Source organism: Haliotis rufescens, unplaced genomic scaffold, assembly GCF_023055435.1.
Source record: "Haliotis rufescens isolate VD_foot unplaced genomic scaffold, xgHalRufe1.0.p SCAF_126, whole genome shotgun sequence".
Classification (NCBI taxonomy): Eukaryota; Metazoa; Mollusca; class Gastropoda; order Lepetellida; family Haliotidae; genus Haliotis; species Haliotis rufescens.
Window position 1 is genome coordinate 406,820 of NW_025963809.1, and position 15,810 is coordinate 422,629.

The following is a 15,810-nucleotide window of genomic DNA, read 5'->3' on the forward strand; positions in this document are numbered from 1 at the left end:
GCACGAGCTACTGTCACATTGCACGGAACTACTGTCACGGTGCACAGAGCTACTGTCACACTGCGCGGGACTACCATCACTGTACACGGAGCTACTGTCACACTTCATTGAGTTACTGTCACACTGCACGGAACTACTGTCACGGTGCACAGAGCTACTGTCACACTGCACGGGACTACCATCACTGTGCGCGGAGCTTCTGACACACTACATTGAGTGACTGTCACACTGGACGGAGCTACTGGCACAGTGCATGGAGCTACTGTCATACTGCGCGGAACTACTGTCACGGTGTATAGAGCCTAGACCATGGTGGACCGAGCTACTGTCACGGTGCACGGAGTTACTGACACTTTGCACGGAGCTACTGTCACATTGCACGGAACTACTGTCACGGTGCACAGAGCTACTGTCACACTGCGCGGGACTACCATCACTGTACACGGAGCTACTGTCACACTTCATTGAGTTACTGTCACACTGCACGGAACTACTGTCACGGTGCACAGAGCTACTGTCACACTGCACAGGACTACCATCACTGTGCACGGAGCTACTGTCACACTACACTGAGTTTCTGTCACACTGCACGGAACTACTGTCACGGTGTATAGAGCCTAGACCATGGTGGACCGAGCTACTGTCACGGTGCACGGAGTTACTGACACTGTGCACGGAGCTACTGTCACATTGCACGGAACTACTGTCACGGTGCACAGAGCTACTGTCACACTGCGTGGGACTACCATCACTGTGCACGGAGCTACTGACACACTACACTGAGTTACTGTCACACTGGACGGAGCTACTGGCACAGTGCACGGAGCTACTGTCACACTGCACAGGACTACAATTACTGTGCACGGAGCTACTGTCACACTACACTGAGTTACTGTCACATTGCACGGAACTACTGTCACGGTGCATAGAGGCTAGACCATGGTGGACCGAGCTACTGACGCTGTGCACGGAGCTACTGTCACATAACACGAAGCTACTTTCACGGTGTACGGAGCTACTGTCACGATCGACAGAGTCTAGACCATGGTTGACGGAGCTACTGTCACGGTGCACGGAGCTACTGTCACACTGCACGGAGCTAATGTCACACTGCACGGAGCTACTGTCACGGTGCACGCAGCTACTGTCACGGTGCACGGAGCTACTGTCACACTGCACGAAGCTACTGTCACGTTTCACGGAGCTACTGTTAAGGTGTACGGAGCTACTGTCACACTGCACGAAGCTACTGTCACGGTGCACGGAGCAACTGTCACACTGCACGAAGCTACTGTCACGGTGCATGCAGCTACTGTCATGGTGCACGCAGCTACTGTCACGGTGCACGGAGCTACTGTCACACTGGACGGAGCAATTGTCACACTGCACGAAGCTACTGTCACGGTGCACGCAGCTACTGTCACGGTGTACGTAGCTTCTGTCACACTGGACGGAGCTAATGTCACACTGCACGGAGCTACTGTCACACTGCACGAAGCTACTGTCACTGTGCACGCAGCTACTGTCTCGTTGCACGGAGCTACTGTCACACTGGACGGAGCTAATGTCACACTACACGGAGCTACTGTCACGGTGCACGAAGCTACTGTCACACTGCACAGGACTACCATCACTGTGCACGGAGCTACTGTCACACTACATTGAGTTACTGTCACACTGCACGGAGCTACTGCCACAGTGCATGGAGCTACTGTCACACTGCACAGGACTACCATCACTGTGCACGGAGCTACTGTCACACTACATTGAGTTACTGTCACACTGCACGGAACTACTGTCACGGTGCACAGAGCCTAGACCATGGTGGACCGGGCTACTGTCACGGTGCACGGAGCAACTGTCACACTGCACAGGACTACCATCACTGTGCACGGAGCTACTGTCACACTACAATGAGTTACTGTCACACTGCACGGAACTACTGTCACGGTGCACAGAGCCTAGACCATGGTGGACCGGGCTACTGTCACGGTGTACGGAGCTACTGACACTGTGCACGGAGCTACTGTCACGGTGCACGGAGCTACTGTCACGGTCGACAGAGCCTAGACCATGGTGGACAGAGCTACTGTCACGGTGCACGGAGCTACTGTCACACTGCACGAAGCTACTGTCACGGTGTATGGAGCTACTGTCACAGTGCACGAAGCGACTGTCACGGTGCACGGAGCTACTGTCACAGTGCAAAGAGCTACTGTCACACTGAACGGAGCTACTGTCACACTGGACGGAGCTACTGTCACACTGGACGGAGCAACTGTCACACTGCACGGAGCTACTGTCACAGTGCATGGAGCTACTGTCACACTGCACAGGACTACCATCACTGTGCACGGAGCTACTGTCATACTACATTGAGTTACTGTCACACTGCACGGAACTACTGTCACGGTGCACAGAGCCTAGACCATGGTGGACCGGGCTACTGCATGGAGCTTCTGTCACACTGGACGGAGCTACTGTCACACTGGACGGAGCAACTGTCACGGTGCACGGAGCTACTGTCACAGTGCATGGAGCTTCTGTCACACTGGACGGAGCTACTGTCACACTGGACGGAGCTACTGTCACACTGGACGGAGCTACTGTCACAATGGACGGAGCTACTGTCACGGTGCACGGAGCTACTGTCAAAGTCCATGGAGCTTCTGTCACACTGGACGGAGCTATTGTCACACTGGGCGGAGTTACAGTCACACTGGTCGGAGCTACTGTCACGGTGCACGGAGCTACTGTCACAGTGCATGGAGCTTCTGTCACACTGCACGGAGTTCTGTCACACTGCACGGGGCTGCTATCACGGTGCACGAAGCTACTGTCACGGTGCACGGAGTTACTGACACGGTGTACGGAGTTCTGTCACACTGCACGGGGCTGCTATCACAGTGCACAGAGTTACTGTCACACTGGAAGGAGCAACTGACACGGTGAACGCTGCTACTGTCACGGTACACAGAGCTACTGTCACACTGCACGAAGCTACTGTCACACTGGACGGAGCAACTGACACGGTGTACGGAGCAACTGACACGGTGAACGCTGCTACTGTCACGGTGTACGAAGCTACTGTCACACTGGACGGAGCAACTGACACGGTGTACGGAGCTACTGTCACGGTACACAGAGCGACTGTCACACTGCACGAAGCTACTGTCACACTGGACGGAGCAACTGACACGGTGTACGGAGCAACTGACACGGTGAACGCTGCTACTGTCACGGTACACAGAGCGACTGTCACACTGCACGGAGCTAATGTCACACTGCACGGAGCTACTGTCACACTGCACGAAGCTACTGTCACTGTGCACGCAGCTACTGTCTCGTTGCACGGAGCTACTGTCACACTGGACGGAGCTAATGTCACACTGCACGGAGCTACTGTCACGGTGCACGAAGCTACTGTCACACTGCACAGGACTACCATCACTGTACACGGAGCTACTGTCACACTACATTGAGTTACTGTCACACTGCACGGAGCTACTGCCACAGTGCATGGAGCTACTGTCACACTGCACAGGACTACCATCACTGTGCACGGAGCTACTGTCACACTACATTGAGTTACTGTCACACTGCACGGAACTACTGTCACGGTGCACAGAGCCTAGACCATGGTGGACCGGGCTACTGTCACGGTGCACGGAGCTACTGTCACACTTCACAGGACTACCATCACTGTGCACGGAGCTACTGTCACACTACATTGAGTTACTGTCACACTGCACGGAACTACTGTCACGGTGCACAGAGCCTAGACCATGGTGGACCGGGCTACTGTCACGGTGTACGGAGCTACTGACACTGTGCACGGAGCTACTGTCACGGTGCACGGAGCTACTGTCACGGTCGACAGAGCCTAGACCATGGTGGACAGAGCTACTGTCACGGTGCACGGAGCTACTGTCACACTGCACGAAGCTACTGTCACGGTGTATGGAGCTACTGTCACACTGCACGAAGCGACTGTCACGGTGCACGGAGCTACTGTCACAGTGCAAAGAGCTACTGTCACACTGAACGGAGCTACTGTCACACTGGACGGAGCTACTGTCACACTGGACGGAGCAACTGTCACACTGCACGGAGCTACTGTCACAGTGCATGGAGCTACTGTCACACTGCACAGGACTACCATCACTGTGCACGGAGCTACTGTCATACTACATTGAGTTACTGTCACACTGCACGGAACTACTGTCACGGTGCACAGAGCCTAGACCATGGTGGACCGGGCTACTGCATGGAGCTTCTGTCACACTGGACGGAGCTACTGTCACACTGGACGGAGCAACTGTCACGGTGCACGGAGCTACTGTCACAGTGCATGGAGCTTCTGTCACACTGGACGGAGCTACTGTCACACTGGACGGAGCTACTGTCACACTGGACGGAGCTACTGTCACAATGGACGGAGCTACTGTCACGGTGCACGGAGCTACTGTCAAAGTCCATGGAGCTTCTGTCACACTGGACGGAGCTATTGTCACACTGGGCGGAGTTACAGTCACACTGGTCGGAGCTACTGTCACGGTGCACGGAGCTACTGTCACAGTGCATGGAGCTTCTGTCACACTGCACGGAGTTCTGTCACACTGCACGGGGCTGCTATCACGGTGCACGAAGCTACTGTCACGGTGCACGGAGTTACTGACACGGTGTACGGAGTTCTGTCACACTGCACGGGGCTGCTATCACAGTGCACAGAGCTACTGTCACACTGGAAGGAGCAACTGACACGGTGAACGCTGCTACTGTCACGGTACACAGAGCGACTGTCACACTGCACGAAGCTACTGTCACACTGGACGGAGTTACTGACACGGTGTACGGAGCTACTGTCACACTGCACGAAGCTACTGTCACACTGGACGGAGCAACTGACACGGTGTACGGAGCAACTGACACGGTGAACGCTGCTACTGTCACGGTGTACGAAGCTACTGTCACACTGGACGGAGCAACTGACACGGTGTACGGAGCTACTGTCACGGTACACAGAGCGACTGTCACACTGCACGAAGCTACTGTCACACTGGACGGAGCAACTGACACGGTGTACGGAGCAACTGACACGGTGAACGCTGCTACTGTCACGGTACACAGAGCGACTGTCACACTGCACGAAGCTACTGTCACACTGCACGGAGCTACTGTCACGGTGCACGCAGCTACTGTCACGGTGCACGGAGCTACTGTCACACTGCACGAAGCTACTGTCACGTTTCACGGAGCTACTGTTAAGGTGTACGGAGCTACTGTCACACTGCACGAAGCTACTGTCACGGTGCACGGAGCAACTGTCACACTGCACGAAGCTACTGTCACGGTGCATGCAGCTACTGTCATGGTGCACGCAGCTACTGTCACGGTGCACGGAGCTACTGTCACACTGGACGGAGCAATTGTCACACTGCACGAAGCTACTGTCACGGTGCACGCAGCTACTGTCACGGTGTACGTAGCTTCTGTCACACTGGACGGAGCTAATGTCACACTGCACGGAGCTACTGTCACACTGCACGAAGCTACTGTCACTGTGCACGCAGCTACTGTCTCGTTGCACGGAGCTACTGTCACACTGGACGGAGCTAATGTCACACTACACGGAGCTACTGTCACGGTGCACGAAGCTACTGTCACACTGCACAGGACTACCATCACTGTGCACGGAGCTACTGTCACACTACATTGAGTTACTGTCACACTGCACGGAGCTACTGCCACAGTGCATGGAGCTACTGTCACACTGCACAGGACTACCATCACTGTGCACGGAGCTACTGTCACACTACATTGAGTTACTGTCACACTGCACGGAACTACTGTCACGGTGCACAGAGCCTAGACCATGGTGGACCGGGCTACTGTCACGGTGCACGGAGCAACTGTCACACTGCACAGGACTACCATCACTGTGCACGGAGCTACTGTCACACTACAATGAGTTACTGTCACACTGCACGGAACTACTGTCACGGTGCACAGAGCCTAGACCATGGTGGACCGGGCTACTGTCACGGTGTACGGAGCTACTGACACTGTGCACGGAGCTACTGTCACGGTGCACGGAGCTACTGTCACGGTCGACAGAGCCTAGACCATGGTGGACAGAGCTACTGTCACGGTGCACGGAGCTACTGTCACACTGCACGAAGCTACTGTCACGGTGTATGGAGCTACTGTCACAGTGCACGAAGCGACTGTCACGGTGCACGGAGCTACTGTCACAGTGCAAAGAGCTACTGTCACACTGAACGGAGCTACTGTCACACTGGACGGAGCTACTGTCACACTGGACGGAGCAACTGTCACACTGCACGGAGCTACTGTCACAGTGCATGGAGCTACTGTCACACTGCACAGGACTACCATCACTGTGCACGGAGCTACTGTCATACTACATTGAGTTACTGTCACACTGCACGGAACTACTGTCACGGTGCACAGAGCCTAGACCATGGTGGACCGGGCTACTGCATGGAGCTTCTGTCACACTGGACGGAGCTACTGTCACACTGGACGGAGCAACTGTCACGGTGCACGGAGCTACTGTCACAGTGCATGGAGCTTCTGTCACACTGGACGGAGCTACTGTCACACTGGACGGAGCTACTGTCACACTGGACGGAGCTACTGTCACAATGGACGGAGCTACTGTCACGGTGCACGGAGCTACTGTCAAAGTCCATGGAGCTTCTGTCACACTGGACGGAGCTATTGTCACACTGGGCGGAGTTACAGTCACACTGGTCGGAGCTACTGTCACGGTGCACGGAGCTACTGTCACAGTGCATGGAGCTTCTGTCACACTGCACGGAGTTCTGTCACACTGCACGGGGCTGCTATCACGGTGCACGAAGCTACTGTCACGGTGCACGGAGTTACTGACACGGTGTACGGAGTTCTGTCACACTGCACGGGGCTGCTATCACAGTGCACAGAGTTACTGTCACACTGGAAGGAGCAACTGACACGGTGAACGCTGCTACTGTCACGGTACACAGAGCTACTGTCACACTGCACGAAGCTACTGTCACACTGGACGGAGCAACTGACACGGTGTACGGAGCAACTGACACGGTGAACGCTGCTACTGTCACGGTGTACGAAGCTACTGTCACACTGGACGGAGCAACTGACACGGTGTACGGAGCTACTGTCACGGTACACAGAGCGACTGTCACACTGCACGAAGCTACTGTCACACTGGACGGAGCAACTGACACGGTGTACGGAGCAACTGACACGGTGAACGCTGCTACTGTCACGGTACACAGAGCGACTGTCACACTGCACGGAGCTAATGTCACACTGCACGGAGCTACTGTCACACTGCACGAAGCTACTGTCACTGTGCACGCAGCTACTGTCTCGTTGCACGGAGCTACTGTCACACTGGACGGAGCTAATGTCACACTGCACGGAGCTACTGTCACGGTGCACGAAGCTACTGTCACACTGCACAGGACTACCATCACTGTGCACGGAGCTACTGTCACACTACATTGAGTTACTGTCACACTGCACGGAGCTACTGCCACAGTGCATGGAGCTACTGTCACACTGCACAGGACTACCATCACTGTGCACGGAGCTACTGTCACACTACATTGAGTTACTGTCACACTGCACGGAACTACTGTCACGGTGCACAGAGCCTAGACCATGGTGGACCGGGCTACTGTCACGGTGCACGGAGCTACTGTCACACTTCACAGGACTACCATCACTGTGCACGGAGCTACTGTCACACTACATTGAGTTACTGTCACACTGCACGGAACTACTGTCACGGTGCACAGAGCCTAGACCATGGTGGACCGGGCTACTGTCACGGTGTACGGAGCTACTGACACTGTGCACGGAGCTACTGTCACGGTGCACGGAGCTACTGTCACGGTCGACAGAGCCTAGACCATGGTGGACAGAGCTACTGTCACGGTGCACGGAGCTACTGTCACACTGCACGAAGCTACTGTCACGGTGTATGGAGCTACTGTCACACTGCACGAAGCGACTGTCACGGTGCACGGAGCTACTGTCACAGTGCAAAGAGCTACTGTCACACTGAACGGAGCTACTGTCACACTGGACGGAGCTACTGTCACACTGGACGGAGCAACTGTCACACTGCACGGAGCTACTGTCACAGTGCATGGAGCTACTGTCACACTGCACAGGACTACCATCACTGTGCACGGAGCTACTGTCATACTACATTGAGTTACTGTCACACTGCACGGAACTACTGTCACGGTGCACAGAGCCTAGACCATGGTGGACCGGGCTACTGCATGGAGCTTCTGTCACACTGGACGGAGCTACTGTCACACTGGACGGAGCAACTGTCACGGTGCACGGAGCTACTGTCACAGTGCATGGAGCTTCTGTCACACTGGACGGAGCTACTGTCACACTGGACGGAGCTACTGTCACACTGGACGGAGCTACTGTCACAATGGACGGAGCTACTGTCACGGTGCACGGAGCTACTGTCAAAGTCCATGGAGCTTCTGTCACACTGGACGGAGCTATTGTCACACTGGGCGGAGTTACAGTCACACTGGTCGGAGCTACTGTCACGGTGCACGGAGCTACTGTCACAGTGCATGGAGCTTCTGTCACACTGCACGGAGTTCTGTCACACTGCACGGGGCTGCTATCACGGTGCACGAAGCTACTGTCACGGTGCACGGAGTTACTGACACGGTGTACGGAGTTCTGTCACACTGCACGGGGCTGCTATCACAGTGCACAGAGCTACTGTCACACTGGAAGGAGCAACTGACACGGTGAACGCTGCTACTGTCACGGTACACAGAGCGACTGTCACACTGCACGAAGCTACTGTCACACTGGACGGAGTTACTGACACGGTGTACGGAGCTACTGTCACACTGCACGAAGCTACTGTCACACTGGACGGAGCAACTGACACGGTGTACGGAGCAACTGACACGGTGAACGCTGCTACTGTCACGGTGTACGAAGCTACTGTCACACTGGACGGAGCAACTGACACGGTGTACGGAGCTACTGTCACGGTACACAGAGCGACTGTCACACTGCACGAAGCTACTGTCACACTGGACGGAGCAACTGACACGGTGTACGGAGCAACTGACACGGTGAACGCTGCTACTGTCACGGTACACAGAGCGACTGTCACACTGCACGAAGCTACTGTCACACTGCACGGAGCTACTGTCACGGTGCACGCAGCTACTGTCACGGTGCACGGAGCTACTGTCACACTGCACGAAGCTACTGTCACGTTTCACGGAGCTACTGTTAAGGTGTACGGAGCTACTGTCACACTGCACGAAGCTACTGTCACGGTGCACGGAGCAACTGTCACACTGCACGAAGCTACTGTCACGGTGCATGCAGCTACTGTCATGGTGCACGCAGCTACTGTCACGGTGCACGGAGCTACTGTCACACTGGACGGAGCAATTGTCACACTGCACGAAGCTACTGTCACGGTGCACGCAGCTACTGTCACGGTGTACGTAGCTTCTGTCACACTGGACGGAGCTAATGTCACACTGCACGGAGCTACTGTCACACTGCACGAAGCTACTGTCACTGTGCACGCAGCTACTGTCTCGTTGCACGGAGCTACTGTCACACTGGACGGAGCTAATGTCACACTACACGGAGCTACTGTCACGGTGCACGAAGCTACTGTCACACTGCACAGGACTACCATCACTGTGCACGGAGCTACTGTCACACTACATTGAGTTACTGTCACACTGCACGGAGCTACTGCCACAGTGCATGGAGCTACTGTCACACTGCACAGGACTACCATCACTGTGCACGGAGCTACTGTCACACTACATTGAGTTACTGTCACACTGCACGGAACTACTGTCACGGTGCACAGAGCCTAGACCATGGTGGACCGGGCTACTGTCACGGTGCACGGAGCAACTGTCACACTGCACAGGACTACCATCACTGTGCACGGAGCTACTGTCACACTACAATGAGTTACTGTCACACTGCACGGAACTACTGTCACGGTGCACAGAGCCTAGACCATGGTGGACCGGGCTACTGTCACGGTGTACGGAGCTACTGACACTGTGCACGGAGCTACTGTCACGGTGCACGGAGCTACTGTCACGGTCGACAGAGCCTAGACCATGGTGGACAGAGCTACTGTCACGGTGCACGGAGCTACTGTCACACTGCACGAAGCTACTGTCACGGTGTATGGAGCTACTGTCACAGTGCACGAAGCGACTGTCACGGTGCACGGAGCTACTGTCACAGTGCAAAGAGCTACTGTCACACTGAACGGAGCTACTGTCACACTGGACGGAGCTACTGTCACACTGGACGGAGCAACTGTCACACTGCACGGAGCTACTGTCACAGTGCATGGAGCTACTGTCACACTGCACAGGACTACCATCACTGTGCACGGAGCTACTGTCATACTACATTGAGTTACTGTCACACTGCACGGAACTACTGTCACGGTGCACAGAGCCTAGACCATGGTGGACCGGGCTACTGCATGGAGCTTCTGTCACACTGGACGGAGCTACTGTCACACTGGACGGAGCAACTGTCACGGTGCACGGAGCTACTGTCACAGTGCATGGAGCTTCTGTCACACTGGACGGAGCTACTGTCACACTGGACGGAGCTACTGTCACACTGGACGGAGCTACTGTCACAATGGACGGAGCTACTGTCACGGTGCACGGAGCTACTGTCAAAGTCCATGGAGCTTCTGTCACACTGGACGGAGCTATTGTCACACTGGGCGGAGTTACAGTCACACTGGTCGGAGCTACTGTCACGGTGCACGGAGCTACTGTCACAGTGCATGGAGCTTCTGTCACACTGCACGGAGTTCTGTCACACTGCACGGGGCTGCTATCACGGTGCACGAAGCTACTGTCACGGTGCACGGAGTTACTGACACGGTGTACGGAGTTCTGTCACACTGCACGGGGCTGCTATCACAGTGCACAGAGTTACTGTCACACTGGAAGGAGCAACTGACACGGTGAACGCTGCTACTGTCACGGTACACAGAGCTACTGTCACACTGCACGAAGCTACTGTCACACTGGACGGAGCAACTGACACGGTGTACGGAGCAACTGACACGGTGAACGCTGCTACTGTCACGGTGTACGAAGCTACTGTCACACTGGACGGAGCAACTGACACGGTGTACGGAGCTACTGTCACGGTACACAGAGCGACTGTCACACTGCACGAAGCTACTGTCACACTGGACGGAGCAACTGACACGGTGTACGGAGCAACTGACACGGTGAACGCTGCTACTGTCACGGTACACAGAGCGACTGTCACACTGCACGGAGCTAATGTCACACTGCACGGAGCTACTGTCACACTGCACGAAGCTACTGTCACTGTGCACGCAGCTACTGTCTCGTTGCACGGAGCTACTGTCACACTGGACGGAGCTAATGTCACACTGCACGGAGCTACTGTCACGGTGCACGAAGCTACTGTCACACTGCACAGGACTACCATCACTGTGCACGGAGCTACTGTCACACTACATTGAGTTACTGTCACACTGCACGGAGCTACTGCCACAGTGCATGGAGCTACTGTCACACTGCACAGGACTACCATCACTGTGCACGGAGCTACTGTCACACTACATTGAGTTACTGTCACACTGCACGGAACTACTGTCACGGTGCACAGAGCCTAGACCATGGTGGACCGGGCTACTGTCACGGTGCACGGAGCTACTGTCACACTTCACAGGACTACCATCACTGTGCACGGAGCTACTGTCACACTACATTGAGTTACTGTCACACTGCACGGAACTACTGTCACGGTGCACAGAGCCTAGACCATGGTGGACCGGGCTACTGTCACGGTGTACGGAGCTACTGACACTGTGCACGGAGCTACTGTCACGGTGCACGGAGCTACTGTCACGGTCGACAGAGCCTAGACCATGGTGGACAGAGCTACTGTCACGGTGCACGGAGCTACTGTCACACTGCACGAAGCTACTGTCACGGTGTATGGAGCTACTGTCACACTGCACGAAGCGACTGTCACGGTGCACGGAGCTACTGTCACAGTGCAAAGAGCTACTGTCACACTGAACGGAGCTACTGTCACACTGGACGGAGCTACTGTCACACTGGACGGAGCAACTGTCACACTGCACGGAGCTACTGTCACAGTGCATGGAGCTACTGTCACACTGCACAGGACTACCATCACTGTGCACGGAGCTACTGTCATACTACATTGAGTTACTGTCACACTGCACGGAACTACTGTCACGGTGCACAGAGCCTAGACCATGGTGGACCGGGCTACTGCATGGAGCTTCTGTCACACTGGACGGAGCTACTGTCACACTGGACGGAGCAACTGTCACGGTGCACGGAGCTACTGTCACAGTGCATGGAGCTTCTGTCACACTGGACGGAGCTACTGTCACACTGGACGGAGCTACTGTCACACTGGACGGAGCTACTGTCACAATGGACGGAGCTACTGTCACGGTGCACGGAGCTACTGTCAAAGTCCATGGAGCTTCTGTCACACTGGACGGAGCTATTGTCACACTGGGCGGAGTTACAGTCACACTGGTCGGAGCTACTGTCACGGTGCACGGAGCTACTGTCACAGTGCATGGAGCTTCTGTCACACTGCACGGAGTTCTGTCACACTGCACGGGGCTGCTATCACGGTGCACGAAGCTACTGTCACGGTGCACGGAGTTACTGACACGGTGTACGGAGTTCTGTCACACTGCACGGGGCTGCTATCACAGTGCACAGAGCTACTGTCACACTGGAAGGAGCAACTGACACGGTGAACGCTGCTACTGTCACGGTACACAGAGCGACTGTCACACTGCACGAAGCTACTGTCACACTGGACGGAGTTACTGACACGGTGTACGGAGCTACTGTCACACTGCACGAAGCTACTGTCACACTGGACGGAGCAACTGACACGGTGTACGGAGCAACTGACACGGTGAACGCTGCTACTGTCACGGTGTACGAAGCTACTGTCACACTGGACGGAGCAACTGACACGGTGTACGGAGCTACTGTCACGGTACACAGAGCGACTGTCACACTGCACGAAGCTACTGTCACACTGGACGGAGCAACTGACACGGTGTACGGAGCAACTGACACGGTGAACGCTGCTACTGTCACGGTACACAGAGCGACTGTCACACTGCACGAAGCTACTGTCACACTGGACGGAGTTACTGACACGGTGTACGGAGCTACTGTCACACTGCACGAAGCTACTGTCACACTGGACGGAGCAACTGACACGGTGTACGGAGCTACTGTCACGGTACACAGAGCGACTGTTACACTGCACGAAGCTACTGTCACACTGGACGGAGCAACTGACACGGTGTACGGAGCTACTGTCACGGTACACAGAGCGACTGTCACACTGCACGAAGCTACTGTCACACTGGACGGAGCAACTGACACGGTGTACGGAGCTACTGTCACGGTACACAGAGCGACTGTCACACTGCACGAAGCTACTGTCACACTGGACGGAGCAACGGACACGACGTACAGAGCTACTGTCACGGTACACAGAGCGACTGTCACACTGCACGAAGCTACTGTCACACTGGACGGAGCAACTGACACGGAGTACGGAGCTACTGTCACACTGCACGAAGCTACTGTCACGGTACACAGAGCGACTGTCACACTGCACGAAGCTACTGTCACACTGGACGGAGCAACTGACACGGTGTACGGAGCTACTGTCACGGTACACAGAGCGACTGTCACACTGCACGAAGCTACTGTCACACTGGACGGAGCAACTGACACGGTGTACGGAGCAACTGACACGGTGAACGCTGCTACTGTCACGGTACACAGAGCGACTGTCACACTGCACGAAGCTACTGTCACACTGGACGGAGTTACTGACACGGTGTACGGAGCTACTGTCACACTGCACGAAGCTACTGTCGCACTGGACGGAGCAACTGACACGGTGTACGGAGCAACTGACACGGTGAACGCTGCTACTGTCACGGTGTACGAAGCTACTGTCACACTGGACGGAGCAACTGACACGGTGTACAGAGCTACTGTCACGGTACACAGAGCGACTGTCACACTGCACGAAGCTACTGTCACACTGGACGGAGCAACTGACACGGTGTACGGAGCTACTGTCACACTGCACGAAGCTACTGTCACACTGGACGGAGCAACTGACACGGTGTACGGAGCTACTGTCACGGTACACAGAGCGACTGTCACACTGCACGAAGCTACTGTCACACTGGACGGAGCAACTGACACGGTGTACGGAGCTACTGTCACGGTACACAGAGCGACTGTCACACTGCACGCAGCTACTGTCACACTGGACGGAGCAACGGACACGGTGTACAGAGCTACTGTCACGGTACACAGAGCGACTGTCACACTGCACGAAGCTACTGTCACACTGGACGGAGCAACTGACACGGTGTACGGAGCTACTGTCACACTGCACGAAGCTACTGTCATGGTACACAGAGCGACTGTCACACTGCACGAAGCTACTGTCACACTGGACGGAACAACTGACACGGTGTACGGGGCTACTGTCACGGTACACAGAGTGACTGTCACACTGCACGAAGCTACTGTCACACTGGACGGAGCAACTGACACGGTGTACGGAGCTACTGTCACACTGCACGAAGCTACTGTCACGGTACACAGAGCGACTGTCACACTGCACGAAGCTACTGTCACACTGGACGGAGCAACTGACACGGTGTACGGAGCTACTGTCACGGTACACAGAGCGACTGTTACACTGGACGGAGCAACTGACACGGTACACAGAGCGACTGTCACACTGCACAAAGCTATTGTCACACTGGACGGAGCAACTGACACGGTGTACAGAGCTACTGTCACGGTACACAGAGCGACTGTCACACTGCACGAAGCTACTGTCACACTGGACGGAGCAACTGACACGGTGTACGGAGCAACTGACACGGTGTACGGAGCTACTGTCACACTGCACGAAGCTACTGTCACACTGGACGGAGCAACTGACACGGTGTACGGAGCAACTGACACGGTGAACGCTGCTACTGTCACGGTGTACGAAGCTACTGTCACACTGGACGGAGCAACTGACACGGTGTACGGAGCTACTGTCACGGTACACAGAGCGACTGTCACACTGCACGAAGCTACTGTCACACTGGACGGAGCAACTGACACGGTGTACGGAGCAACTGACACGGTGAACGCTGCTACTGTCACGGTACACAGAGCGACTGTCACACTGCACGGAGCTAATGTCACACTGCACGGAGCTACTGTCACACTGCACGAAGCTACTGTCACTGTGCACGCAGCTACTGTCTCGTTGCACGGAGCTACTGTCACACTGGACGGAGCTAATGTCACACTGCACGGAGCTACTGTCACGGTGCACGAAGCTACTGTCACACTGCACAGGACTACCATCACTGTGCACGGAGCTACTGTCACACTACATTGAGTTACTGTCACACTGCACGGAGCTACTGCCACAGTGCATGGAGCTACTGTCACACTGCACAGGACTACCATCACTGTGCACGGAGCTACTGTCACACTTCATTGAGTTACTGTCACACTGCACGGAACTACTGTCACGGTGCACAGAGCCTAGACCATGGTGGACCGGGCTACTGTCACGGTGCACGGAGCTACTGTCACACTTCACAGGACTACCATCACTGTGCACGGAGCTACTGTC

The 15,810-nt window shown here is 55.2% G+C and overlaps 1 protein-coding gene across 2 annotated transcripts in view; it reads right to left on the reverse strand.

Annotated features, from left to right (window-relative positions):
- LOC124121993 (tetraspanin-18-like) overlaps positions 1 to 15,810 on the reverse strand; it is a 34,169-nt gene that overhangs the window by 1,964 nt on the left and 16,395 nt on the right. The window lies entirely within an intron of this gene.